Below are 27,122 nucleotides of genomic sequence, written 5' to 3'. Positions count from 1 at the left end.
AGTGGGAGGGGCAAGAAAGTTGGGAGCATTTTAAGGAGAGAGAATAGTTATAGATCACATGCACATGTTGTTAGTTGCCATTGAGTCAATTCTGACTCATAGCAACTGCATGTGTGCACAGTAGAAATACTCCATAGGGTTTTTTTTTTTTTATTAACTTTTATTAAGCTTCAAGTGAACGTTTATAAATCCAATCAGTCTGTCACATATAAGTTTACATACATCTCACTCCCTACTCCCACTTGCTCTCCCCTTCTTGAGTCAGCCCTTTCAGTCTCTCCTTTCATGACAATTTTGCCGGCTTCTCTCTCTCTCTATCCTCCCATCCCCCCTCCAGACAAGAGTTGCCAACACAATCTCAAGTGTCCACCTGATATAATTAACTCACTCTTCATCAGCATCTCTCTCCCACCAGCTGACCAGTCCCTTTCATGTCTGATGAGTTGTCTTCGGGGATGGTTCCTGTCCTGTGCCAACAGAAGGTCTGGGGACCATGGCTGCCGGGATTCCTCTAGTCTCAGTCAGACCATCAAGTTTGGTCTTTTTATGAGAACTTGGGGTCTGTATCCCACTGTTCTCCTGCTCCCTCAGGGGTCCTCTGCTGTGCTCCCTGTCAGGGCAGTCATCGATTGTGGCCGGGCACCAACTAGTTCTTCTGGTCTCAGGATGATGTAGGTCTCTGGTTCATGTGGCCCTTTCTGTCTCTTGGGCTCTTAGTTGTCGTGTGGCCTTGGTGTTCTTCATTTTCCTTTGCTCCAGGTGGGTTGAGACCAATTGATGCATCTTAGATGGCCGCTTGTCAGCATTTAAGACCCCAGACGCCACATTTCAAAGAGGGATGCAGAATGATTTCATAATAGAATTATTTTGCCAATTGACTTAGAAGTCCCCTTAAACCATGGTCCCCAGACCCCCGCCCTTGCTCCGCTGACCTTTGAAGCATTCATTTTATCCCGGCAACTTCTTTGCTTTTGGTCCAGTCCAATTGAGCTGACCTTCCATGTATTGAGTGTTGTCTTTCCCTTCACCTAAAGCATTTCTTATCTACTGATTAATCAATAAAAAACCCTCTCCCACCCTCCCTCCCTCCCCGCCTCGTAACCACAAAAGTATGTGTTCTTCTCAGGTTTACTATTACTCAAGATCTTATAATAGTGGTCTTGTACAATATTTGTCCTTTTGCCTCTGACTAATTTCGCTCAGCATAATGCCTTCCAGGTTCCTCCATGTTATGAAATGTTTCACAGATTCGTCACTGTTCTTTATCGATGCGTAGTATTCCATTGTGTGAATATACCACAATTTATTTACCCATTCATCCATTGATGGACACCTTGGTTGCTTCCAACTTTTTGCTATTGTAAACAGAGCTGCAATAAACATGGGTGTGCATATATCTGTTTGTATGAAGGCTCTTGTATCTCTAGGGTATATTCCCAGGAGTGGGATTTCTGGGTTGTATGGTAGTTCTATTTCTAACTGTTTAAGATAACACCAGATAGATTTCCAAAGTGGTTGTACCATTTTACATTCCCACCAGCAGTGTATAAGAGTTCCAATCTCTCCGCAGCCTCTCCAACATTTATTATTTTGCGTTCTTTGGATTAATGCCAGCCTTGCCGGTGTGAGATGGAATCTCATCATAGTTTTAATTTGCATTTCTCTAATGGCTAATGATCGAGAGCATTTTCTCATGTATCTGTTGGCTGCCTGAATATCTTCTTTAGTGAAATGTGTGTTCATATCCTTTGCCCACTTTTTGATTGGGTTGTTTGTCTTTTTGTGGTTGAGTTTTGACAGAATCATGTAGATTTTAGAGATCAGGCGCTGGTCGGAGATGTCATAGCTGAAAATTCTTTCCCAGTCTGTAGGTGGTCTTTTTACTCTTTTGGTGAAGTCTTTAGATGAGCATAGGTGTTTGATTTTTAGGAGCTCCCAGTTATCTGGTTTCTCTTCATCATTTTTGGTAATGTTTTGTATTCTGTTTATGCCTTGTATTAGGGCTCCTAGGGTTGTCCCAATTTTTTCTTCCATGATCTTTATCGTTTTAGTCTTTATGTTTAGGTCTTTGATCCACTTGGAGTTAGTTTTTGTGCATGGTGTAAGGTACTCCATAGGGTTTTTAAGACTCAGATTGCCAGGCCTGTCTTCCGAGGTGCCTCTGGGTGGGTTCAAACCGACAACATTTCAGCCAGTAGTCCAATGCTTAACCATTTTACATCACCCAGGGACTCCTTCACACACATAGATAGCTGTATTTCTAGGTCCCTAGAAAAGACCAAAAGACTTGCATCAAACAGGAAGAGAGATTGTCTTCAGGAAGTGGAATTATGGAAATATAGTCTTTGCTGGTGTTTTTGTATTTTGGGGGATTTTCTTAAATTTTTGCAGAGTATGTGTTTCATTTTATAAATAGGTAAAAATAATGAAGCTGTTTTAAAAACAGAAATAAAAACTTAAAACCCCAGCAAAACAAGATTTTTGGGGGGAATAGAAAGCAGCTTAACCCAATTTCCTGTAGAAAAACTGCCGCCCTAAATGTGAATGCTTCTTCAAGTATTAATTCAGATATTTATGATTACCCTCTACAAACAGGAAAAGTACTAACAAATCACTTGGTAAAATGAAGAAAAACAACATACCAAAGACAAATCTGCAAAGCTACTTAAAACACAAAAGGATGTCTTAGCAGGACATGTATGTCCTTTTCAGAGACTTCAGGTAAAATGGTTGAAGATAATCTTCCAGTCGTCCCTGGAACGTGGTTGTCATGGATTGCATTGTGTCCCTCCTCCCACCCCAGATATATGTCAAATTGGCTAGGCCATGATTCCCAGTATCGTGTGATTGTCCACCATTTTGTGATGTGATGTGATTTTCCCATGTATTGTAAATCCTACCTCTATGGTGTTAATGAGGCAGGATTAAAGGCAGTTATGTTAATTAGGCAGGATTCAATCTACAAGATTCGGTTGTGTCTTAAGTCAATCTCTTTTGAGATATAAAAAAGAGAAGCAAGCAGAGAGACATGGGGATCTCATACCACCAAGAAAGTAAAGCCAGGAGTGCTCGTCCTCAGGACCGGGGGTCCCTGGGCTAAGAAGCTCCTAGAGCAGGGGAAGATTGATGACAAAGACCTTCCTCCAGAGCCGACAGAGACAGAAAGCCTTCCCCCGGAGCTGGCACCGTGAATTTGGACTTCTAGCCTCCTAAATTGTGAGAGAATACAATTCTGTTTGTTAAAGCCATCCGTTTATGGTATTTCCGTTATAGCAGCACCAGATGACTAAGATAGTGGTGTAAAGAAGGAAAATTCCCTACCAGATCAATCTGTGAAATAATACAGAAAAGATGCAGGAAGGCTTGGGAAGGCTAATGATACTTATTCAGAAACCCATGCAAGGGCTGCAGTCTCTTTCCTGTTTTTTTGTGAAGCCCTGCTCTGCTTTGGTGACCTGCTGGCACAGTGGTTAAGAGCTCAGCTACTAACCAAAAGGTCGGCAGTTCAAATCCACCAGCCACTCCTTGGAAACCCCATGGGGCAGTTCTACTCTGTCATATAGGGTTGCTATGAGTTGGAATCAATTCAACGGCAATACTTTTTTTTTTTTTTTTGGTTTATATTATGATGGCTAGGACAGATGGGTTCCACAGCCCATTCCCTGTCACATGGCAGTGATGGCTCATTGGGCTCCAACTTGGGGGTGCCTCCCCTTTCCGGGCCCTGAAGGCCAGCAGGGTATGGGAGCCCCACTCACCCTGAGCAGCCACTCCATCTAGTAGCCGATGCTCTCGAAAGGCCTTCTCTGGCACCCATAGTTTCTCAATCTAAAAACCAAGTCTTCTGACAGCATCAATGTTATTGAGACTCAATGTCTATAAATTTGAGTAAGTATGTTAAGAAAGACAAACCTGTAGGCTTAGAAAAAAAAAATGCTTTATAAGTTTACACAAATACATCACATTTGAGTTGGTTTTTACTAAATTTTAGCTTTAAGTTCTTGTTGGAAAACATGGTGATAGTACTTACTGAACGACGCTTTGCTTCCTCCCACTTTAAATTTTAAGGATAATAAATTATCGTCAAACTAATTTAGTCTTACTATTACACTTTAACTGCGAGTCTTGAGTCAAGGATATTTTTATGTTAAAGTCTTTGTAGATGCAACATTTTATATGCCGAAGTACCACTGCGTATAATACTGATATTGGAAAAATCTATTAATATTTTGTAAAATGACATGTCTGGCATGGCATTTGGCTTTTCCTGGGGGAAAACAAAATAATTCTACAAAATGTTAGAAATTCTTTGGTGTAGACTACACAAACATGGCAGATAAACTAATCCAAGTAGGTGGAGGTTCTTCATGAATGAAAAATTATTGTTTCAAAAAGATAATAATTTCTGATACAATCGGAAATTTGGGGGTATTAAGGCTCTCTATAAAAACACTTTTCTGAATACTTTGCTTTTCAGTCAGAGAAAAAATTAACTCCTAGAGCCACTCCAGCTGGCACAAAGACATCAAATCAAGGTTTCTCTCTGGGATTTGTTATACTAGGGTTCAGCATATTCCAGAATGACTGTTTGTTTCAGACACTTGCCAGCTTTATGAGGTTGGTAAAAATGAGGAAATCTGCTGTGCCTGACCTCATTTACAAAAGGGAATACATATTACACTAGAGTTTAAAGTCCAGAGTATTCATGCTTTAATCTCTGAAACTCCCACCTTCCCGTGGCACTCTCCGCTTTCATCAGTGCTTCTCTCATAGTCATGCCTCTTAGAGTTTTATAACTGTTTAAAAAGGTAATGCTGAAAGAGTTTAAGGCACTGGTATTCATTTTACATTAAATAAAGTGTTGAAACTCCTGATGCTGTACTATAGAGTCACCACCATGCCAGCAGTTTCAATTTTAAACCCATTTCTCCCATTCTGATGTCCTAAGAACATTACCCATGGCACTATTACTTTATAACTTCCATTTTTAATTAAGAAAGTTAAATTGGCAACAGAAAACACATTTCTTTCACATTAGCTTTGTTAACAAAAAGTGAACATTAAAATCAGCGTACCTGTGGATAAAATCTAGCTCCAAACTCCGGCTTCACCTTGATCTTGAAGGCATTCAGTTAAGGGTCTAAGCTTATGACAATCTTAAAATTAAAAGAACAAGGAAAAAATGAAAATATTGAAAACCACCTACTCTGGCTGAATTACTAGCCTAGAAACTAGAATAGATATTTCTATTCAGCAAAGATTTTGCAATTCTAAAGATACTTGAAAAATGGCATTTAGACTATTAGTTGAGGCAGCAAAAAATCCCAGAGAAAGTGAAATAAAAATAATTATTCTCAAAAAGAAACATAGCAGATGTTAATGCATAAGAAGGAAAACATGCAATTATCAAATCTACCTAAGAAACTAATGCTAAGTCTTAAAAACAATGTACAGATGGAAAAGGTTTTTATTACAATAGTAGGATCAAGGATGGAGAAGACATCATGCTTGGTAAAGTGGAGTCAGTGAAAAAGAGAAACGCCCTCAACAAGATGGATTGACACAGTGGCTGCAACAATGGGCTCAAGCATAACAATAATTACGAGCATGACACGGGACCAGGCAGTGTTTCATTCTGTTGTACACAGGGTCACTATGAGTCGGAACCAGTTCGACAGCACCTAACAACCCAACAACAATTGAACAAAATGAAATATATTTTATTTGTATCCTAGAGAAATAACAGCCTTTACACGAACAGATACATGCACACCCACGTTCACTGCAACACTGTTTACAATAGCAAAAAGATGGAAGCAACCAAGGTGCCCATCAATGGATGAATGGATAAATAAATCATGGTATATTCACACAATGGAATACTACACATCAGTAAAGAACAAGGATGAATCCGTGAAACATTTCATAACATGGAGGAATCTGGAAGGCATTATGCTAAGTGAAATTAGTTAGTTGCAAAAGGACAAATATTGTATGAGACCACTATTATAAGAACTCGAAAAATAGTTTAAACAGAGAAGAAAATATTCTTTGATGGTTACAAGAGTGGGGAGGAAGGGAAGGAAAGAGAGGGGTTTTCACTAATTAGATAGTAGATAAGAGCTATTTTAGGTGAAGGGAAGGACAACACACAATACAGGAGAGGTCAACACAACTGGACTTAACCAAAAGCAAAGAAGTTCCCTGAATAAACTGAATGCTTCCAAGGCCAGCGTAGCAGAGGTGGGGGTTTGGGGACCATGGTTTTGGAGGCATCTTTTTTTTTTTTAAGTCAATCTGCATAATAAAATCTATTAAGAAAACTTTCTGCATCCCACTTTGGAGAGTGACGGCTGGGGTCTTAAATGCTAGCAAGCAGCCATTTAAGATTTATCAACTGGTCTCAACTCACCTGGGGCAAAGGAGGATGAAGAACACCAAAGATACAAGATAAATTATGAGCCCAAGAGACAGAAAGGGCCACATAAACCAGAGACTACATTAGCCTGAGACCAGAAGAACTAGATGGTGCCTGGCTATAACCAATGACTGCTGTGACAGGGAACCAACAGAGAGCCCCTGAAGGAGCAGGACGGCAGTGTGATGCAGACCCCAAATTCCTGTAAAAAGACCAGACTTAAAGGTTTGACTAAGACTAGAGGGACCCCAGAGGTCATGGTCCCCAGACTTTCTGTTGGCCCAAGACAGGAACCATTCCCCAAGCCAACTCTTCAGACAGATATTGGACTGGACTATGGGATAGAAAATGATACTGGTGCAGAGTGAGCTTCTTGGATCAAGTAAACACATGAGACCATGTGGGCAGCTCCTGTCTAGAGGAGAGTTGAGAGGGCAGAGGGGGTCAGAAGTGGGCTGAATGGACACGAAAAGAGAGAGTGGCTGGAAGAGTGTGCTGTCTCATTAGGGGAGAGCAACTAGGAGTATAAATTTTTGTATGAGAGACTGACTTGATTTGTGAACTTTCACTTCATGAATAATAATTTTTTAAAAAACCCAAATTAAAATATACATATATATATTTTTTAATTTGGTTAACATAAAAGAAAGGAAAAATCTAGATGTCTTTTTTACCCACGCTATCTTCTAAAATGGAAAAAATTCTATTTCAAGCTAACAAGCTAAAAAACAAAACACCAGATTCCAAGCAATTCTTTAAAATTCTTAATTCTTCCACTACTCTAACAGAGACCTCTGTTATTAAGCACAAACAACAACAAAAAATCCCTAAGCATTTGAAATGGAATTAAAAAATCACTGATCATATTAACCAAGAAAAGCAAGGCGAAAAAGTCAAAAGTTTCTGTAAGACAGAATTTTATTAGGACTTCATGAAAGGAAGGTGGAGGATTGACCATCTGGTCATACTAAAATCATAAGAAACTTTAAACAAAAGTGTAAGTTCATGAAGACAAAGAGAACTGGAGGAGAAACACCTATAAATATATGTGTAAAGTGTCAACAAACATTTAAAAGACAACGTGGATGATGGGGTTGCAGTTCCAGAAAGATGAAGAAAGTACACTCTATCTTGTTTCTCCACAGATGGCAGCTAGGAAACATAGAGAGAACATATGGATCAGCTATTTGAAGACTCTGGGAAGATAACAGGGTTTGGGGAAAAAGAACATAATTCAAAGTACCATCAAACCATTTTTCCCTCTGGTATTCCTCATCCTGGATTCAACACAACCCCGCCTGGAATGGGCATTGGCACAGACAGAGCTCCAGGAAAAGCCCCTTTGGTCTGGCTTGAGGAGCAGGAACGGGGTCTGATAATGCCGCCGCCCCCCCCCCACCACTTTTTCCGTCCGTTCACTCACGCCCTAAACCACTGTGACCCATGGACACATAAAACTCTGAGGGAAAGGAGCTTCCTTCTCCAATCAGGGGAGCTACTGTCCCAAAGGGGCAGATGAACCTGTTGCTTTGTTTTTCTCTCCTCCACCTCTTGGTCCTGGAGCTGGCACAGCAATGCAAAATGCATCACAGAAGCAAGATAAATGAAACCTCAACTTTCTGACTGGAGGACTGAAAAGGGAAGACTCAGAAAGCCTGACAGTGCCTGAGAGATTGTGAAGAGGAAAGAGTTAGGGGAAAACCCCATAAAGTTATTTATGAACTCCTGGGCAAACCCCTGAGGTGCATAAGCATGGATCTCACCTTAAACAGCATAACATAGACTGTGAACTGAACAACAGGAGAGACCACAGCCCAGGTCCCAGTTGGCCATTGGTGGTGCATACCTGGGACAGGTCCAAATAGCACTGCCAAGGCTTTGAAAATTTAACTGACACTGGTGCTACAGCTCATACATCTTGACTCCAGCTGGGTTGATAAGGGTGTAATACAAGAGATAAGTATAAATTAAAGGGTGGAAGGGTAAAAGGACCTACACAGTGGTAAAGTTTCTACATTCCTACTGAAGTAGTAAAATAATGACTCTAAGTAGACTGTGAAAAGTATATTTATTGCAATTCCTACAGCAATGAAACTATACTAACAGATATGATCAAAAACAATAGAGACAAGTGGGAAGATGTTGGCATAAACAGATCATTGTTCTGACCCTTTCCAACAAATGCAATAAGAAATAAAACAAACAAACATTGCTTGACCTTGAGGGACTCTGAATAGGAGAGCAGAGGACAGCAGTGGGAGACCTGCAGACAGACAAGAATCAATGAATCAACAAGTCACATATGGCAGAAAAATCACTTCTCCCATTGTCCCTGCCCCGCACCCCAGCCACATGGGCCACCAGCTGATGCAAACTGGGGAAGCAAACCTGCCTGCTTCCCTAACCACCAAACCCCTGTCTGTGCAAAGAGACAGGATTCAAAGCTTCTGTTCTAAAATCAACAAGGCAGACCTCCCTGGGGAGGGAGGGAGTTGGGGATCGGTTTGGGTCTGTCCATCCCCTCTTTATGGTCAGCACTGAAAACTGATGACTGAGGCCACTGTGTGTTAGGAAGCAGGTGTCTTCAGTGGAGGCTATACCCACAGCCAACATACTACGGGGTAGGGGATAGGGGCTCTGACATAAACAAGGCAGACTTCCCAAAGAGTCAATTTGGAGCATGACGGTCCCTCCCCAACCTGGTCATGATTGGCTGCCAGGCTACTGCAAATAGTTACATTGAAATGCCCCAACAAAAAGTCACAAGACACACAAAGAAAAGAGAAACAATGGCCCATCCAAATGAACATGACAAAGGGAGTGAAAGTCCATCTATGGAAAATCAAATGATGAAAACAATCAAAGAATTTAACAGTGTTAAACATAAATAAAAAACCCAAACCCACTGCTATCAAGTCAATTCCAACTCATAGCGACCCTATCAGACAGACTAGAACTGCCTCATAGAGTTTCCAAGGAATGCCTGGTGGATTTGAACTGCTGACTTTTTAGTTAGCAGCCAGAGCTCTGAACCATTACGCCACCAGGGTTTCCAAAAAAGCCAAGGAAAAACATAGACATAAAATCTAAAAGAAATAAGGAAAACAATGCAAGAACAAAACAAGGATCTAAAAAAAGAGTTAAAAAGAAGAAATATTGCAACTGAAATGAAAAATACAAAGGAAGGATTTAACAACAGATATAAGGAGGCAGAAAAAAGAATAAACGAATTAGAGGATAAGACAGTCAAAATTACAAAGGTTGAAGAGCAATAATAGCAGAGGCTCAAGAAGGCTAAGCGCAGTTTAGTGGAATTCTGGGACAACATCAAGAGGCCTAAAGTATGCATCACGGGATTTCCAGGAGGAGATGAGAGAGAGAAAGAACATTTCAAAAAATAATGACAGAAAATGTCCCCAATCTGAAGAAGAACATGGATCTACAAATTCAAAAAGATGAAATAACTCCAAGTAGAATAAACCAAAAGAGATCTACACTGAGACACATCATAGTCAGGCTCTCAAAAAGTAGGGATAAAGAGAATCGTGAAAGAGAAGTGAACATCCCATATAAATGATCCCCAATAAGATTAAGAGCCAATTTCTCCTCAGAAACATTGGAGGCCAGAAGGCAATGGTGTATATATATATTTGAAGTGCTGAAAGAAAAAACTGCCAACCAAGAATACTATACCCAGCAAAAACTGTTCTTCAAGAACGAGGATGAAATTGAAACATTCCCAGAAAAACAGAAGCTGAGAGAGTTCATATTCACCAGACTGACCCTACAAAAAAATACTAATGGGGGTTATGTAGATTGAAGGGAAAACACACCAGAAAGTAATTCAAAGCCATACAAAAAAAAGAAAGACGGATGCCTCATAGGGAACTGCACCAACAAGTATAAGGACTTTTCGTTGTCATTAGGTGCTATAGAGTCAGATCCAATTCATAGTGACCCTATGTACAACAGAATGAAACACTGCCTGATCCTGCACCATCCTCATGACACTTGTTATGTTTGAGCCCATTGTTGCAGCCACTGTGTCAATCCATCTCATTGAGGGTCTTCCTCTTTTTTACTGACCCTCTACTTTAACAAGCATGATGTCCTTCTCCAGGGACTGATCCGTCCTCATAACATCTCCAAAGTACATGAGACCAAGTCTCCTCATCCTTGCTTCCAATGAGCATTCTGGCTGTACTTCTTTCAAAAAAGATTTGTTCATTCTTTTGGAAGTCCATTATATATTTAATGTTGTGTGCCGACACCATAACTCAAAGGCATCAATTCTTCTTTGGTCTTCCGTGTTCATTGCCCAGCTTTCACATGCATGTGAGGCATCTGAAAACACCATGGATTGGGCCAGGTGCACCTTAGTCCTCAGAGTGACATCTTTGTTTTTTAACACATTTAAAGAGGTCTTTTGCAGCAGATGTGCCCAATGCAATGCGTTGTTTGATTTCTTGAACTGCTGCTGATTGTGGATCCAAGTAAAATGAAATCTTTGACAACTTCAATCTTTTCTCCGTTTATCATGATGTTGCCTTATTGGTCCAATTGTGAGAATTTTTGTTCTCTTTACATTGAGGCTTAATCCATACTGAAGGCTGGAGTCTTTGATCTTCATAAGTAAGCGCTTCAAGTCCACTTCGCTTTCAGCAAGCAAGGCTGTGTCATCTGCATAAGGCAGGTTGTTAATGAGTTTTCCTCCAATCCAGATGCCACTTTCTTCTTCACATAGTCCAACTTCTCAGATTATTTGCTCAGCATACAGACTGAATTAGTATGGTGAAAAGATACAACCCTGATGCACACCTTTCCTGCCTTTAAACCATGCAGTATCCCCTTGTTCTGTTTGAATGACTCCCTCTTGATCCACGTACAGGTTCCTTATGAGCACAATTAAGTGTTCTGGAATTTCCATTCTTTGCATTATCCATAATTTGTTATGATCCACACAGTCGAATGCCTTCGCATAGTCTATAAAACACAGGTAAACAACTTTTGATATTCTCTGCTTTCAACCAGGATCCATATGACATCAGCAATGATATCCCTGGTTCCACGTCCTCTTCTGAATCTGGCTTGAATTTCTGGCAGTTCCCTGTCGATGTACTGCTGCCTGTTAATGTACTGCTGCAACTGCTTTTGATCGATCTTCAGCAAAATTTTACTTGCATGTGATATTAATAATATTGTTCCAAAATTTCCACATTCAGTTGGATCACCTTTCTTTGCAATAGCCATAAATATGGATCTCTTCCAGTCGGCTGGCCAGGTAGCTGTCTTCCAAATTTTCTGGCATAGATGAGTGAGCACTTCCAGCACCGCATCCAGTTGTTGAAATATCTCCATTGGTATTCTTTCTGCCAATGTCTCCAGTGCACCTTGGACTTCTTTGCTCAGTACCACTGGTTCTTGATCATATGTTACCTCCTGAAATGACTGAATGTCGACCAGTTCTTTTTGGTATAGTGATTCTGTGTATTCCTTCCATTTTCTTTTGATACTTCCTGCATCATTCAATATTTTTCCCATCAAATCCTTCACTATTCAACTCAAGTCTTGAACTTTTCTTCAGTTCTTTTAGCTTGAAAAATGCTGAGTGTGTTCTTCCCTTGTGGTTTTCTAACTCCAGGCCTTTGCACATGTCATTATAATACTTTGTTTTCTCAAGCCACCCTTTGAAATGTTCTGTTCAGGTCTTTTACGTAATCATTTCTGCCATTTACGTTAGCTACTTGATGATCAAGATCAAGTTTCAGAGTCACTTTTGACATCCATTTTGGTCTTTTCTTTCTTTCCTGTCTTTTTAATGATCTGTTGCTTTCTTCTTGTATGATGTCTTTTATGTCATTCCACAACTCATCTAGTCTTTGGTCATTAGTGTTCAATGTGTCAAACCTATTCTTGAGATGGTCTCTAAATTCAGGTGGGACAAACTCAAGGTTGTAGTTTGGCTGTCATGGACTTGTTCTAATTTTCTTCAGCTTGAAATTGAACTTGCATATGTGCAATTGATGGTCTGTTCTGCAGTCGGCCCCCGGCCTTGCTCTGACTGATGATATTAAGCTTTTCCATTGTCTCTTCCCACAGATGTAGTCGATTTGATTCCTATGTACTCTATCCAGCAAGGTCCATGTGTATAGTCACTGTTTATGTTGTTGATAAAAGGTATTCGCCAGGGAGAAGTCATTGGTCTTGCAAAATTCTATCTTGTGATCTCTGGCATTGTTTCTATCACCAAAGCTATATTTTCCAACTTTCACATTCCTATCACCAGTAATTATTAATGCCTCCTGATTGCACACTTGATCAATTTCAGACTGCAGAAGCTGGCAAAAACCTTCAATTTCTTCATCTTTGGCCTTAATGCTTGGTGGGTAAATTTGAATAATAGTTGTATTAACTAGTCTTTTTTTAAAAGTCTTTCTTTTAGGCATATGGATATTATCCTATCACTGATGGCGTTGTTCTTCAGGATAGATCTTGAAATGTTCTTTTTGACAATGAATGCAATGCCATTCTTCTTCAAGTTGTCATTCCCAGTATAGACCATATGACTGTCCGATTCAAAATGGCCAATACCAGTCCATTTCAGCCCATCAATGCCTAAGATATCGATGTTTATGCTTTCCACTTCATTTTTGACGATTTCCAATTTTCCTAGATTCATACTTCATACATTCCACTTTCCAATTATTAATGGATGTTTGCAGCTGTTTCTTCTCATTTTGAGTCATGCCACATCAGCAGATGAAGGTCCCAAAAGCTTGACTCCATCCACATCATTAAGGTCAACTCTACTTTGAGGAGGCAGCTCTTCTCTAGTTGTCTTTTAAGTGCCTTCCAACCTGAGGGGCTCATCTTCTGGCACTGCTTCATTGTTCTGCTGCTATTCATAAGGTTTTTTTTTTTCTTTTTAATCTGTTGATTTTTTTTTTTTTTTACTGTGCTTTAAGTGAAGGTTTACGGTTCAAGTTAGTTTCTCATACAAAAATTTATACACACATTGTTATATGACTCTAGTTGCTCTCCCTATAAAGTGACGGCACACTCCTTTCCATCCCGGATTTCCCATGTCCATTCAACCAGCTCCTGTCCCTTTCTGCCTTCTCATCTTGCCTCCAGACAGGAGCTGCCCATTTAGTTTCATGTATGTACTTGAGCTAAGAAGCACACTCTCACGAGTATCATTTTATATCTTGTAGTCCAGTCTAATCTTTCTCTGAAGAGTTGGCTTTGGGAATGGTTTTAGTTTCTGGCCAAAGAGTCCGGGGGCCATGTCTTCTGGGGTCCTTCCAGTCTCAGTGAGACCATTAAGTCCAGTCTTTTTACTAGAATTTGAGTTCTGCACCCCACTTTTCTCTTGCCCTGTCAGGGACCCTGCTGTGTTCCATCAGGGCAGTCACTGGTAGTAGCTGGGCACCATCTAATTCTTCTCATCTCAGGCTGATGGAGTCTCTGGTTTATGTGGCCCCTTCTGTCTCTTGGGCCCATATTTACCTTATGTCTTTGGTGTTCTTCATTCTACTTTGCTCCAGGTGGGTTGAGACCAATTGATGCATCTTAGATGGCCGCACGCTAGCTTTTAAGACCCCAGATGCCACTCACCAAAGTGGGATGCATTCTCTCTTTTTTAAAAAATTAATTTATTTATTGTGCTTTAAGTGAAAGTTTACAAATCAAGTCAGTCTCTCATACAAAAAGTTATACACACCTTGCTATGTACTCCTAGCTGCTCTCCTACTAATGAGACAGCACATTCCTCCTCTCTACCCTGTCCATTCAACCAGCTCCTGTCTCCCTCTTCCTTCTCATCTTGCTTCCAGATAGGAGTTGCCACACGTCTGCTTGAGCCAGGAAGCTCACTCCTCACCAGTATCATTATCTATCTTATATTAAAAAAAATATAGTCCAGTCCAATCCCTGTCTGGAGAGTTGGCTTTGGAAATGGTTCCAATCTTGGGCTAACAAAGGGTCCGGGGACCACGACTTCCGGGGTCCCTCCAGTCTCACAAGTAAGCCCGGTCTTCTTATGAGAATTTGAGATCTGCATCCCACTGTTTTTCTGCTCCATCAGGGATTCTATTCATAAAGTTTTCACTGGCTAATTGTTTTCAGAAGTAGACCACCAGGTCCTTCTTCCTAGTCTGTCTTAGCCTTGAAGCTCAGATGAAACTTGTCCACCATGGGTGACCCTGTTGGTATTTGAATACCAGCGGCATAGCTTCCAGCATCACAGCAACCTGTAAGCCCCACAGTAAAACAAACTGACAAAGAAGGACTTACAAAAGATTTAATCAGGCAGAAGAATCAGTGAATTAGAGGATAAGACAGTTAAAATTACAGAGGCTGAAGAACAACATGAACAGAGACTCAAAAAGGCTGAGCACAGTTTAATGTAATTATAGGACAACAACAAGAAACCTAATATACACATTAAGGGAATTGCAAAAGGAGATGAGAGAGAAGAAGGGACAGAAGGAATAGTTGAAGAAGTAATGACAGAAAATTTCCTCTAACAAAGGACATGAATCTACAAATGCAAGATGCACAAAGAACCCCAAGCAGGATAAGCTCAAGAGCTACACCAAGATACAGCATAGATTTTAAAAAAACCCAGTACATCATAGATAAAAAAAAATGATAGGCTCTCAAAAAGTAAAGGTAAAGAGAAAATCCTGAAAGCAGCAAGAAAGAAGCAAACAGCCACATACAAAGGATCCCCAATGAGATTAAGTGGCAGTTTTTCCTAAGAAACACTGGAGACCAGAAGGCAATGGAATGATATATTTAGAATGCTGAAAGAAAAAACCATCAACCAAGAATACTATTCCCAGTGAAACTATCCTTCAAGAACGAGGGTGAAATTAAAACATTCCCAGACAAACTGAAGCTGAGAGAGTTCATATCCACCAGATTGGTCCTATTAAAAATACTAGTGGGAGTTCTGTAGATGGAAGGGAAAAGGCACTAGAAAGTAATTCAAAGCTATACATGAACACTAATAAAGGGAAACGCATGAACAAGTTTAGGGACTAGTAATAAGGTATTCATGCTTGATAATTCTGAATATTTTGTCTCTCATGTTTTTTAATAACAAATATAGGTTTTGGATATAAAAGGCAAGGAAAAAATTATGTTACAGGGCACATGAAATATAAACATGTAATTACTGATAACAACAACAAAAGTGGGGGAAAGGAATAGGATAGATATAGACTTTCTTGTATGTTACTTAAGTTAAGCTGGTACCAACTTGCCCTAAACAAAACTCATTGCTGCTGAGTCGATTCCAACTCATAGTGACCCTACAGGACAGAGGAGAACTGCCCCATATGGTTTCAAGGAGTGGCTGGTGGATTCAAACTGCCAACTTTTTGGTTAGCAGCTGAGCTCTTAATCACTGCAACAGCAACTTATCCTAGAACATTATAAATACAAGCTCTTAAATATAATATTCATCTTGACCACTAAGAAAATATAAAAAAAAAATACACGAAAGCAAAGGAGAAGGAAACCAAAAAGGCTCACTACAATAAACCAACAAAACACAGAAGTAAGTATTACTAAAAGCAAAGAAGACTTAAGACACACAACTAACAAAATGGCAGAAGTAAGTCACTTCTTATCAGTAATTATAGTGAATGTAAATGGACTAAACGCTGCAGTTAAAGCGCTGACAGTGGCAGAATGGCCAGAAGGACCTGATCCAACTATATGCTGTTTACATGACACACACCTTAGATGCAAGGAGAGTGAAAGGATGGAAAAAAAAATTCCATGAAAATAATAAAAGAGAGCTGGGGTGGCAACCTTAATATCAGACAAAGTAGCCTTTAAGATAAAATCTGTCAGAAGAGCTAAAGATGGACATTATATGTTGATAAAAGGATCAATTAACCAAGAGGAATTAACAATAATAAACCCAACATCGGGGCACCTACATACATAAAGCAAACACTGATGGAATTGAAGGAGAAATAGCACTACAATGATAGAATTGAAGGAGAAATAGCAGTACAATAATAGCTGAAGACTTCGATACATCACTTTCAATATTGGACGGAACATCAAGAAATAAGATCAACAGTGAAACAGAGGACCTGAATGACACTAAAACCAACTAGACTTAACAGACATACATAGCACACTGCACCCAAAAACAGCACAATATGCATTCCACTCCAGTGTACACAGATCATTCTCCAAGACAGACCACGTTAGGTTCCAGAACAAGTATTAATAAATTTAAAAGGATTGAAATTATACAAAGAATTTTCTCTGACCAAGTGGAGTGAGGCTAGAAATCAAAAAAGAAAAAATCTGGAAAGTACGTAAATTTATGGAAATTAAACAACACACTATAAAACTACAAATGAGTCAAGAAAGAAATCAAAAGAGAAATCATAAATTTCTAGAAGCAAATGAAAATAAAGCACAACATAACAAAGCTTAAGGGATGCAGCGAAGGCAGTACTCAAAGGGACACTTATAATGATAAATGGCCACATAAAAAAAGGAAGAAAGGTCTCAAATTAACAGCCTAACTCGACAACCCCAGGAACTAGAAAGAGAAGAGCAAACTAAACCTCAACCTACCACAAGAAAGGAAATAACAAAGATCAGAGCAGAAACAAATAAAATGGAAAACAGAAAAACAATACAATCAACAAAACCAGGAGTTGGTTATTTAAAAAGATCAACAAAATTGGCAAACCTTCACCTAGACTGATAAAGAAAAAAAGAGAAAAGATGCAAATAACCAAGATAAGAAATGAAAGAGGAGACATTACAACTGATCCGATAGAAACAAAGAGAATTATGACAATATTATGAACAACTGTACTGCAACAAACAGAAAACCTAGATGAAATGGACAAATTCTTAGAGGCATATAACCTAACCAAATTGACTCAAAAGGAAATAGTCTCAACAGACCTATAACAAGTGAAGAGATCAAATTAGTGATCAAAAACTTCCCAACAAAAAAAAAGTCCTGGAACAGATGGCTTCTCTGAGGACTTCCATCAAACATTTAGAGAATAGACACTAATACTGTTTAAACCCTTCTAAAACATACAGAAGGAACGAATACTGCCTGTTTTAGTTACCTAGTGCTACTATAACAGAAATACCACAAGCAGATAGCTTTAACAAACAAAAGTTTATTCTCTCACAGTTTAGGAGGCTAGAAGTCCAAATTCATGGTGCCAGATCCAGAAGAAGGCTTTCTCTCTCTGTCAGCTGTGGGAAAAGATCCTTGTCTTCAACCTTCCCCTGGATCTAGGAGCTTCTCAGTGCAGGCACCCCAAATCCAAATGACATGTTCCGCTCCTGGCTCTTCTTGCTTGGTGGTAATGAGGTCCCACTCTTCTTTACTCAAGTGTCTCCTTTTATCTCAAAAGAGATTGACTCGAGCTACAACCTAATTCTGTAGATTGAGTCCTGCCTCATTAACATAACTGCCTCTATTTCTCCCTCATTAACATCATAGAGGTTAGGATTCACAGCACATAGAATAATCACATCAGATCACAAAATGCTGGACAACCACACAATACAGGGAATCATGGCCTAACCAAGTTGACACATATTTTGGGGGAAAAATTCAATCCGTAACACTCTCTAATTCATCCTATGAAGCAAACATAAACCTGATACCCAAACCAGACAAAGACACCACAAGAAAAGAAAACTACAGGCTAGTATCTTTTCTGAATATAGATGCAAAAATCCTCAACAAAATACTAGCGAACAGTATCCAACAACATATCGAAAGAATCATACACCATGACGAAGTGGGATTTATTCCAGGAATGCAGGAATGGTTCAACATTAGAAAATCAATCAACATAATACAGATCAATAGAACAAAGGAAAAGAACCACATGATCATCTCTATAGATGTAGAAAAAGCATTTGATAAGCTCCAAAGCCATTTCTTATTGAAAACCTTAATGAAGATTGGAATAGAAAAGAAATTTCTCATGATTCAGGGCATACATGAAAAGCCAACAAAAAACTGAGAGCTTTCCCCCTTGAAATAGGGAATAGAAAGTAATTCAAAGAGAAATAGAAAAACCAGTCGTCCACTTTATATGGAATGGCAAAAGGACCATAATAAGCTAAAACAATGTTGAAAGAAAAAAAAAGTAAGAGGACTCACACTTCCTGATTTTAAAATATACTCACTAATATAAAAACTGCCTGATTTTGGTATAACAGTAGACACATAGACCAATGGAATAGAATTGAGAGTCCAGAAATAAACCCACACATCTACGGTCAACCGATTTTTGACAAGGGTCCTATGTCCATTTGATGGGGAAAGAAGAGTCTCCTCAATGAATAAAAAAATGAATAGTGCTGGGAAAATTCGATTCCCACATGAAGAAAAGCATACATAAAACCAAATTCAAAATGGATTAAGGACATAAATTTGCAGACTAAAACCACAAAATTCTTAGAACAAGCCAGGGCAACACTGTCTCGCCTAGCTTTCAACAATGGATTATCTAATATAATAATAAAAGCAGGAGCAGCAAAAGACAAAGTAAATAAATGGGACCTCATAAAAATTTAAAACTTTTGTTCTTCAAAAGGCCTTACAAAAAAAGTGAAAAGACAAGCAACTGACTGGGAGAATTATCTTTGAAACCATATATTCAACAAGAATCTAATAACCAATATATATATATAAACTTCAACAACTTAACAACAAAAAAACAAATAACCCAATCATAAAATGGGCAAAGGACTTGAATTGACATTTCACCAAAAAGGACATTCAAATAGCCACCAAACACATGAAAAGATGCTCACCATCATTAGCCATCAGGGAGATGAAAATCAAAACCACAATGAGATCCTTTTCACTCTCACTGGGATGGCCACAATAAAACAAATAATAATAATAAACGTTGGCAAGGGTGTGGGAAAATTGGAACCCTTATCCATTGCTTGTGGGAATGCAAAATGGTACAGCTGTGCAAAACAGTGAGGCAGTTCCTAAAAAAAAAAAAAAAAAAAACTAAAAATAGAACTACCATATGACCCAGCAATTTCACTCCTAGGTATATACCCCAAAGACTTGAAAGCAGAGACTCAAAAAGATACTTGAACACCAGTGTTGATTCATAATAGCCAAAAGGTAGAAACAACCTAAGTACCCATCAACAGATGAATAAGAACCCATCAACAGATGAATGGATAAACAAAATATGGTACATATATACTCAGCCAGTAGAAGAAATGAGGTCTCGATACATGCTGGATGGAGCCTGAAGACATTATGCTAGGTGACATAAGTCAATCACAAAAGGACAAATATTGTATGACCTCACTAATATAAAAAGACAAGAAACGGCAAATGTATAGAGACAAAAGTTTATTAGTGGTTAAGGTCACAAGGGACAGGAGGGAGGGGGAAAAGGAGGTTAACAGGGATGGAAAATATCATTGATTAAGGGTAGGGTTGCACTGTCAATTACTGTAATTCCTGTCAATAAGTTGTACACCTGTAAAAAGTTCACCTTGAAAAAACTGCATGATAGACATATTTACAACAACACACACACATAAAGAGGAGCTGCTGAGGCTGCTTATATACAACCAAAGACCTCATGGGATTTAGTTCCTTGGTTTGAAGTTTTAGGGTCATGGTTTCATGAGACATCCCAGTTAATTGGCCTAATAATGTGTTCAGTGCTGCTGTTCTACCTCCTAGTTGGTTGCATAGTACCTGGGTTCTTAAAAGCTTGCAAGTAGTCATCCAAGGTACAATTGGTCACTATTCACCTGGAGCAACAAACAGAAAGGAGGAGAGTTAGGAATAGGAGGAGACTATGGAATGTGTGGCTAATTGCTTCCATGCCTCCTCTGCCATGAGATCAGAAGAACTGGATTGTCCTGGCTACCATTACTGAATATTTTGATCAAAACTTCTATGGAAGATTTCAAATGAAAAGGGAGAAAAGGCAGAACAGAACTGCAAATTCTCAGGGACTCTAGAATTCTTGGAGTCATGAAGGTTAGATAAACCCCTGAAACTATGACCCTGAGATAATTTTTATAACTTAACCCAAAAATATCCACTGAAGTCTTCTTAAATCCAAACAGCAGTTTAGCTTAATTAGTAAAAAATGTTTGCCTTGTAGAAAAATGTAGAACAAAATCCTCACTCAAAAAGAAAGACCAGACTTGCTGGCCTGACAAAGACTGAAGAAGCCCTGAGAATATGGGCCCTGGACACCCCTTCAGCTCAGTAATGAAGTCACTCCTGAGGTTCACCCTTCAGCCAAAGACTGGAGAGGCCTATAAAACAACACAAGATGAAAGGGGCACACCAGCCCTTGGGCAAGGACTAGAAGGCAGGAGGGGACAGGAAAGCTGGTAATAGGGAATCCAAGGTTGAGAAGGGAGAGTGTTGACATGTCGTGGGGTTGTTAACCAATGTCATAAAACACTATGTGCACTAACTGTTTAATAAGAAACTAATTTGTTCTGTAAACCTTCATCTAAAGTACAATAAAAAAGAAAAAAAAGTTTGCCTTGAGCATTACGCTTTCTTAAGAACTATCTATGAAGGATCCAAGTGACAACAACTTGAAACATTGGCAGGAAACTTAGGGGGCAGTGAGTTTATGTTAATGGGGGAGGAATAACTTGGAAAAGGAGGGTGGGGTCACACAACTTGAAGAATGTAAATGTACATGTAAAAATTGTTGAATTGATATATGTTTTGCTGTGTATATTCTCAACAACAACAAAAATAAAATAAATTAATAAAAAACACAATACCAAAACCAAACCCAGTGCCGCCACAACAGATAAAGTAAAATGAAAAATGAAGAAGATACTTAGATATTACACAAATATTATTATATTTGCTTTATTTTTAACAAACACTAGAATCAGCCCAGGTGCTCTCCAAAAGGTGAACAGTTAAACTGTGGATACCATGCAATACTGCTCAGCAATAAAAACCAACAAAGTATTAAGAAACACAATTTGTGGAATCTCCAGGAAATTATGCTGAGCGAAAAAGCCAATCCCAAAAGGTTACGTACTTTATGATTCCATTTATATAATATTTTTAATGATGAAATTTTAGAAATGGAAGCAGGATTAGTGGTTGCCAGGCATTAGGAAAAGGTAGGGGACAGGAGAAAGATGGGTGTGATTATAAAGGGAAATATAAGGAACCCTTGGGACTATTCAGTATCTTGACTATGCCTCTACCTGTTCAAATCCCACTCATTCTCCAAAGGCCTCTTTTTTGGGGATATCTTTAGTATCCCAGCTCCACTGCTGTTTACTCTAAATCGTGTCGTTGGAATAATAATAATAAAAACCACCATTTATTGAGCACTTACAAAGTGCCCTGGTGTTATGCCAAGTCTTCATAAAATGGATACCTCAGCATTTGGCAGTTCTCAAATTGTTTCATGCTGTTCAGTATTATTTCCCCAGCTTGAGTATAAATTTCTTGAAACGGAAACTTTTTTTTCACAGTATCAGACTCCAGAAAGGTAAGCAAGAAGTATCTGAATTGGCTCAGTTCTACACACCTACTTATCTTGGTTAGAACCAATTAACAATTGTCTAACAGACAATCAAAAATAAAGGGATCACTATAACCAAATACCTTGTGGGACTAAATTTCTGGGTTTGAAGGATTTGAACTTTAGTCTCCTGGGGCATCTTGGTCAGTTGGCATAATCTAATTCAAAAAGTTATGTTCTACATTCCAGTTTGGAGAGTAGTGTCTGCGGATTTAAAAGCTTGTGAGTGGCCATCTAAGATACAACTTAGATATTGGTCTCTACTCGTGTGGAGCAAAAGAGAAAGAAGAAACCAAAGACTCAGAGAAGAAACTAGTCTACGGGACAAACAGTCTACAAACCACAGCCTCATCTACCCTGAGATCAGGAGAACTAGAAGGTGCCCAGCTACCATCATTGGCAGTTCTGACCAGGGACTCAATAGAAGGTTCCAGTGAGAATGGAAGAAAAATGTGAAACAGAACCCCAATTCCAAAAGAAAAGAAAATAGATCTACTGGACTGGTTGAGACTGGAGGCCTCCCTAAGACTATTGCCCTGAGATACTCTTCAAACCTTGCACCGAAACTAACCCCTGAGGTCACCTTGTAGCTAAATAACAAGGAGGTTAAAAAAAATAATGAATATTATCCAAAAATACTGTAGTACTGTGATCCTTTAAAAAATCACCTATATGAGACGACAATTGGTCAACAATTACTTTAAAACAAAGTGAGAATGTGAGGGTTCAAGGAAACTACATTAATAGAAACGGAACAACCAGGATGGAAATGATGAGAATGTCCGTGCATTGTGAAGAATGTAACCAATGTCACTGAACAACTTGTGTAGAAATTGTTGACTGGAAACCTAAACTGCTGTGTAAACCTTCACCGAAAATACAATAAAATATTATTTTTTAAAAATCACATGAAAATAATAATAAAGGGATCATGCCCCTGTTGCCATTTTAGATCTGGCACCAAAAAAGTTTTTCAGTTGTCTTAAAAAACAGCAGGTGGCATAACATCTATCCATCTATCCATTTACTGCTGGGGGACCTGCCTATTTTTGCATTCAGCAATCAGACTTCTAAATAGCAATAAACCCCATGCTGAGTAGGCAACAGATGAAAAAAAAAAAAAAGATGCCTTTTATGGCACTTCATGATAATGGCTTTATTGCCAAAAGCCATATTAGCAGAAGATGGAAGATTCAATTTATAGAATCTCCTGAATGTCTGTATGTTTAGCAACAGCCTGTTTATGCCCAAGAAGAGATCAGTGCCTGTGGAAAATGTATTTGAAGGACGACCCACAATGCTACTCTGCTCTGCCGAAGAAGTTCACATGCTTTTCTCTTTCATGCCAAAAAGGGGGCAAGATTAGCCAAATGAATTAGTGCATCCTGTTCTAAACTTCAGAGTCAAACTGGAATATTAAGAATTAGGACCTTCCTGCTCACTGCCATGATCTCAAGGTCACTTAAGATAATTCAGAGAAATGCCAGAAAAACTTCTTTCTTGTTGAGACAACAAAAACAGATGGAAAACTGCTAAAATGGCTCAAGTATGTGGCACTTTTACAACATTCATGTGCCTCTTCAAAAAAAAAAAAACCCAGCTTTAACTGACTTTTTGCTTCCCATGTCCTAGTTCTGTCAAATCTCTTTGGTTTTTTAGGGATTAAAATTGGAGAAAAAAAACACTGAGACTATACCTGTAATTACTAAAATTCAGAAACAATGTACTCCTTCTCAGGACCTTGCCAAAAGAATGAAATTTGCAGTGGAAGAAAAAATTATAAATAAACCCCATTTCCAAGACAGTATTTTTAAAAACAGAGAAATTAAACGGCAACAAATTATCTCAAAGTCTAAAATGATGACATCACTGAAATAACTACACTGAATGTCCAGAAAAAATGAAACACCATCATTTTAGGAAGTGTCGGGAGCTGCGGTGGAGTCAGCCAGCCCGCCTCCTGCGACCCCACGCACAATGAAAGGCTGAGATCAAAGCGTGGTGCTCCGGAGGGTTTTCACTGGCTGATCTTCAGAAGCAGATACCCAGGCCTTTCTTCCCAGGCTGTCTTGGCCTGGAAGTTCTGCCGAAACCTGTTCAGCATCACAGCAACAAGCAAGCCTATAACAGACGTAAATGAGCTAAAAGAAGAAGAGTGAGGCAAAAATATTGTAAAATGTGGCTCTAAAAGGCTTGGGAAAATAAAGCAGCTGACATGATGGTGTTACATTAGGAATTTTATCTGAGAAACCAAGACAAAAGGAATATTGGCTATCTGAAGTCAGGTGGAAAGCAGACATCATGGAAAGTTTGAAAGTTAGAAGCCAAGAAACCTTCACTCACAGGATGAACAGAAAAGGGTTAAGAGCTGGAAATTAAAGAAAGGATTTTATGCCAGAAATTGCTGTGGAGTGAGCTGCACCCTAAGTTACAGTGGAGTGGGGTGTGCAACCCCTTTCAACCCAAGGCTAGTGAAAGAGGTCAAAAGGCCACTGAGGAGCTCGATGTGACAACAAAGAGGATGGGGCTGGAGGCTGGGTGCAGCAATAGAGTGAAAGGCAGCTCTCCTCAGAGCAAGCAGGTCAAAAGCGGGACAGGGCATCTGAGAAGGGATCCTGCCCAAGAGATCCTTGCTTTCTGGGCAAAGAGTAGCCAGGAGGAAGAGGCTGTGGGGGCATTCCACCACAGTAGAAGCTAAGAGGGAATCAAGAAGGCCAAGCAGAGGAGAGGCTATGCCCAGGTCAAGACAAGATTCAGGCAGTAAGAGGGGACCAGAAGGAAAGTGTGAAAGAACTGGAAGGGAAAAAGTACAAGTGCTCAAAAAGAAAACAGTTGTCTTTAAACATTTCCCAGGTCCAGGCAGGACAGGGTCACCTTACAAGAGTATCAGTCAAACATGTAAAAAGTTGAATTGGCAAAAGTTGTGTGATAGACATATTAACAATGATGACAAAAAAAAAAAAAAAAAAACAAAGAGTAGCTGCTGAGGCTGCTATGTATAACCAAACAACTCATGAGATTTGGTTCCTTGGTTTGGAGGTTCAGGGTCATGGTTTCATGGGACATCCCAGGTAATTGGCCCGATAATGTGTCTAGTGTCTGCCTTGAGCATTATGTTGTTTTAAGATCTATATGGGATCAAATCGACAATAACAACTCAAAAGATTAGATAGGAACTTACAGGACAGTGTGTTTATGTTAGTAGGGGAGGAACAACCCAGAAGAGGAGGGTGAGAATGGTTGCACAACTCAAAGAATGCAATCAATGTCACTGAATTGTACATGTAGGAACTGTTGAACTGGTGTATGTTTTTCTGTGTATATTCTCAACAGCAACAAAATAAATAAAATTTTTAAAAAAGAGTATCAGTCAAATAATAATTTTCCTTTCCTCCTTACCTCTCCTCTCATCCCATTTCAACTTTGCTGGGGTCAAAAATTCCATCAGCAAGCTGGGTGGCAAGGGAGAAAGAGGAGAAATACTAGATGGAGAAAGAAAGGAAAAACAAAAACACATACGTGCACGTGCAGGCAGGCACACACGCACGCTCATCAGCTCAAGGAAAGGGCAAATATTTAACATTAACTCAAGGTCATAGATTTGTTTATTATCAATGACTCACCATTTTGAATTACTGAATTGAGACAGTAGCCCAGGGCTAGGCAGAGACACAACAAACTGCTAATGGTTACTACCTCTGAAAAATGAGAGGGATCGTGGAGGAGCAAAAGGGATGATGTTTATTTTTATTTTATTGTTGTTTTTTTTAATCAGGTGTTGTTTTTGTGAGCTTTAGAAAGGATAACTACAAAGAAAATGGGGTCTTTTAAACTCTTAGTGGAGACACTGCCCAGGAAAATGGGCATGTTATATAATTTGTAGGATTATATTTTTCTTGCCTGCATGTAGAGGAGCGAAGTGGTATTCAAGTCAAAAGAACATAGTTTGCCAAGTAATTTAAAGACAATGTTATTCAGTCAGAGATTTAATAAGGCATATATTGAAAGTGAGTGTGTAAAGATGAGAAAAAAAAACACCCTGGTTTTTGGGGGAATAAATGAAAAATGAGTGTAGCTGTAGGGCCGATGGAAGCAGCCTGATGGTTAGGTTGCTTAGCAGAGCCTTCAACTCTCTGTATGACCTTGAGAATGCCACTGAAACCTCTCTGTTTCTGCATGACCTCATTTATTTCAAAAGACAATAAGACAGGGAACAAAGGCCCTGAGATCGGAGGGTGCCTGTTTGAGAAACAGCAAAGAGACTGGTGTGATTAGAGGAGAACCAAGTAAAAGAGAAACAGACTATACTATCAGGGAGGTAATAGGGGGTTGAGTATGGAACCTAGAGACTTAGTAAGATTGAGAAGGGAGGGGCCCCCAAATCTGTAAACAAAGTAACAAGAAATGGGCCAGGGCACAGAAACAAACCCATTCCCCAGAACAATGGGGCAGGGTATCTAAAAATACCCTGCAAAATTCTTTAAAGTTGCCTTCCAGAAGCAGCTAGAGAAAACCAGCTCCAGGGACATGTGGAGAACATCCACCTGTGACCGCTATGTGACCTTCCACCAGGGGCAGTGAGGGGCTACAGCCCCAGCCTGGGAATCGAACCCGGGAAGTGAGAGACTGCGCAGGCATGACACCCCAAAATAAGTCCTGCTCTGAATCCCAGAGGCCTCCGGGACAGGAGCCATCTTGGAAAGCTGCTGCACGTACCTTAGTTAACATATCCCTGACTGTGCCTATGAATAAACATGAATCTTTTCCCCTGCCCAGGAACTTTTAAAAACTCAGGCCTGTCTTTTGTTCTGTGAGATGGGGGTAAGTAAGCGTTGCTATAGGCCTCTTCAAAGCTTTGCTCATGTGGAAAACTACATGCCTTACCTGCTCATTCTTGACCAGTGAGAGGCAAGAACGTTATTCCAGCAGCAAGAAGAACAAGCAAAGGTATATAGAACAAAGTTTATTAGTGGTTTCCAGGGGAGGGAGAGGGAGAGGGAGAGGGAAAGTTATTCCTTATGAAACACTGAGATTTGGTTCACAGTGATGAAAAAATTGCATTAATTAAGGGTAAGGGTTGCACAGCTAATCAATGTACTTGATGTCAATTAAGTTGTACACCTGTTAAAAGT

General features: G+C 39.5%; 1 long non-coding RNA gene across 16 annotated transcripts in view; it reads right to left on the bottom strand.

Annotated features, from left to right (window-relative positions):
* The window catches only part of LOC111752347 (uncharacterized), a 234,744-nt gene that overhangs the window by 18,827 nt on the left and 188,795 nt on the right, over nucleotides 1-27,122 (bottom strand). For 7 of the 16 annotated variants that reach the window (XR_010318902.1, XR_010318907.1, XR_010318903.1 and 4 more), the window contains 2 exons: nucleotides 5,076-5,156; nucleotides 3,759-3,919 (listed from right to left, as the gene is read on the bottom strand). This is a non-coding gene — a long non-coding RNA (uncharacterized LOC111752347). Of the gene's footprint in view, nucleotides 1-3,043; nucleotides 3,210-3,758; nucleotides 3,920-5,075; nucleotides 5,157-27,122 lie in introns of all 16 variants that reach the window. The other 9 variants (XR_010318900.1, XR_010318911.1, XR_010318912.1 and 6 more) reach the window with 5 other exon arrangements.

This window comes from Loxodonta africana, chromosome 21 (assembly GCF_030014295.1).
Source record: "Loxodonta africana isolate mLoxAfr1 chromosome 21, mLoxAfr1.hap2, whole genome shotgun sequence".
Lineage (NCBI taxonomy): Eukaryota > Metazoa > Chordata > Mammalia > Proboscidea > Elephantidae > Loxodonta > Loxodonta africana.
The sequence above is the reverse complement of the archived record's forward strand: the minus strand, read 5'-3'. Positions and strand labels throughout refer to the sequence as shown.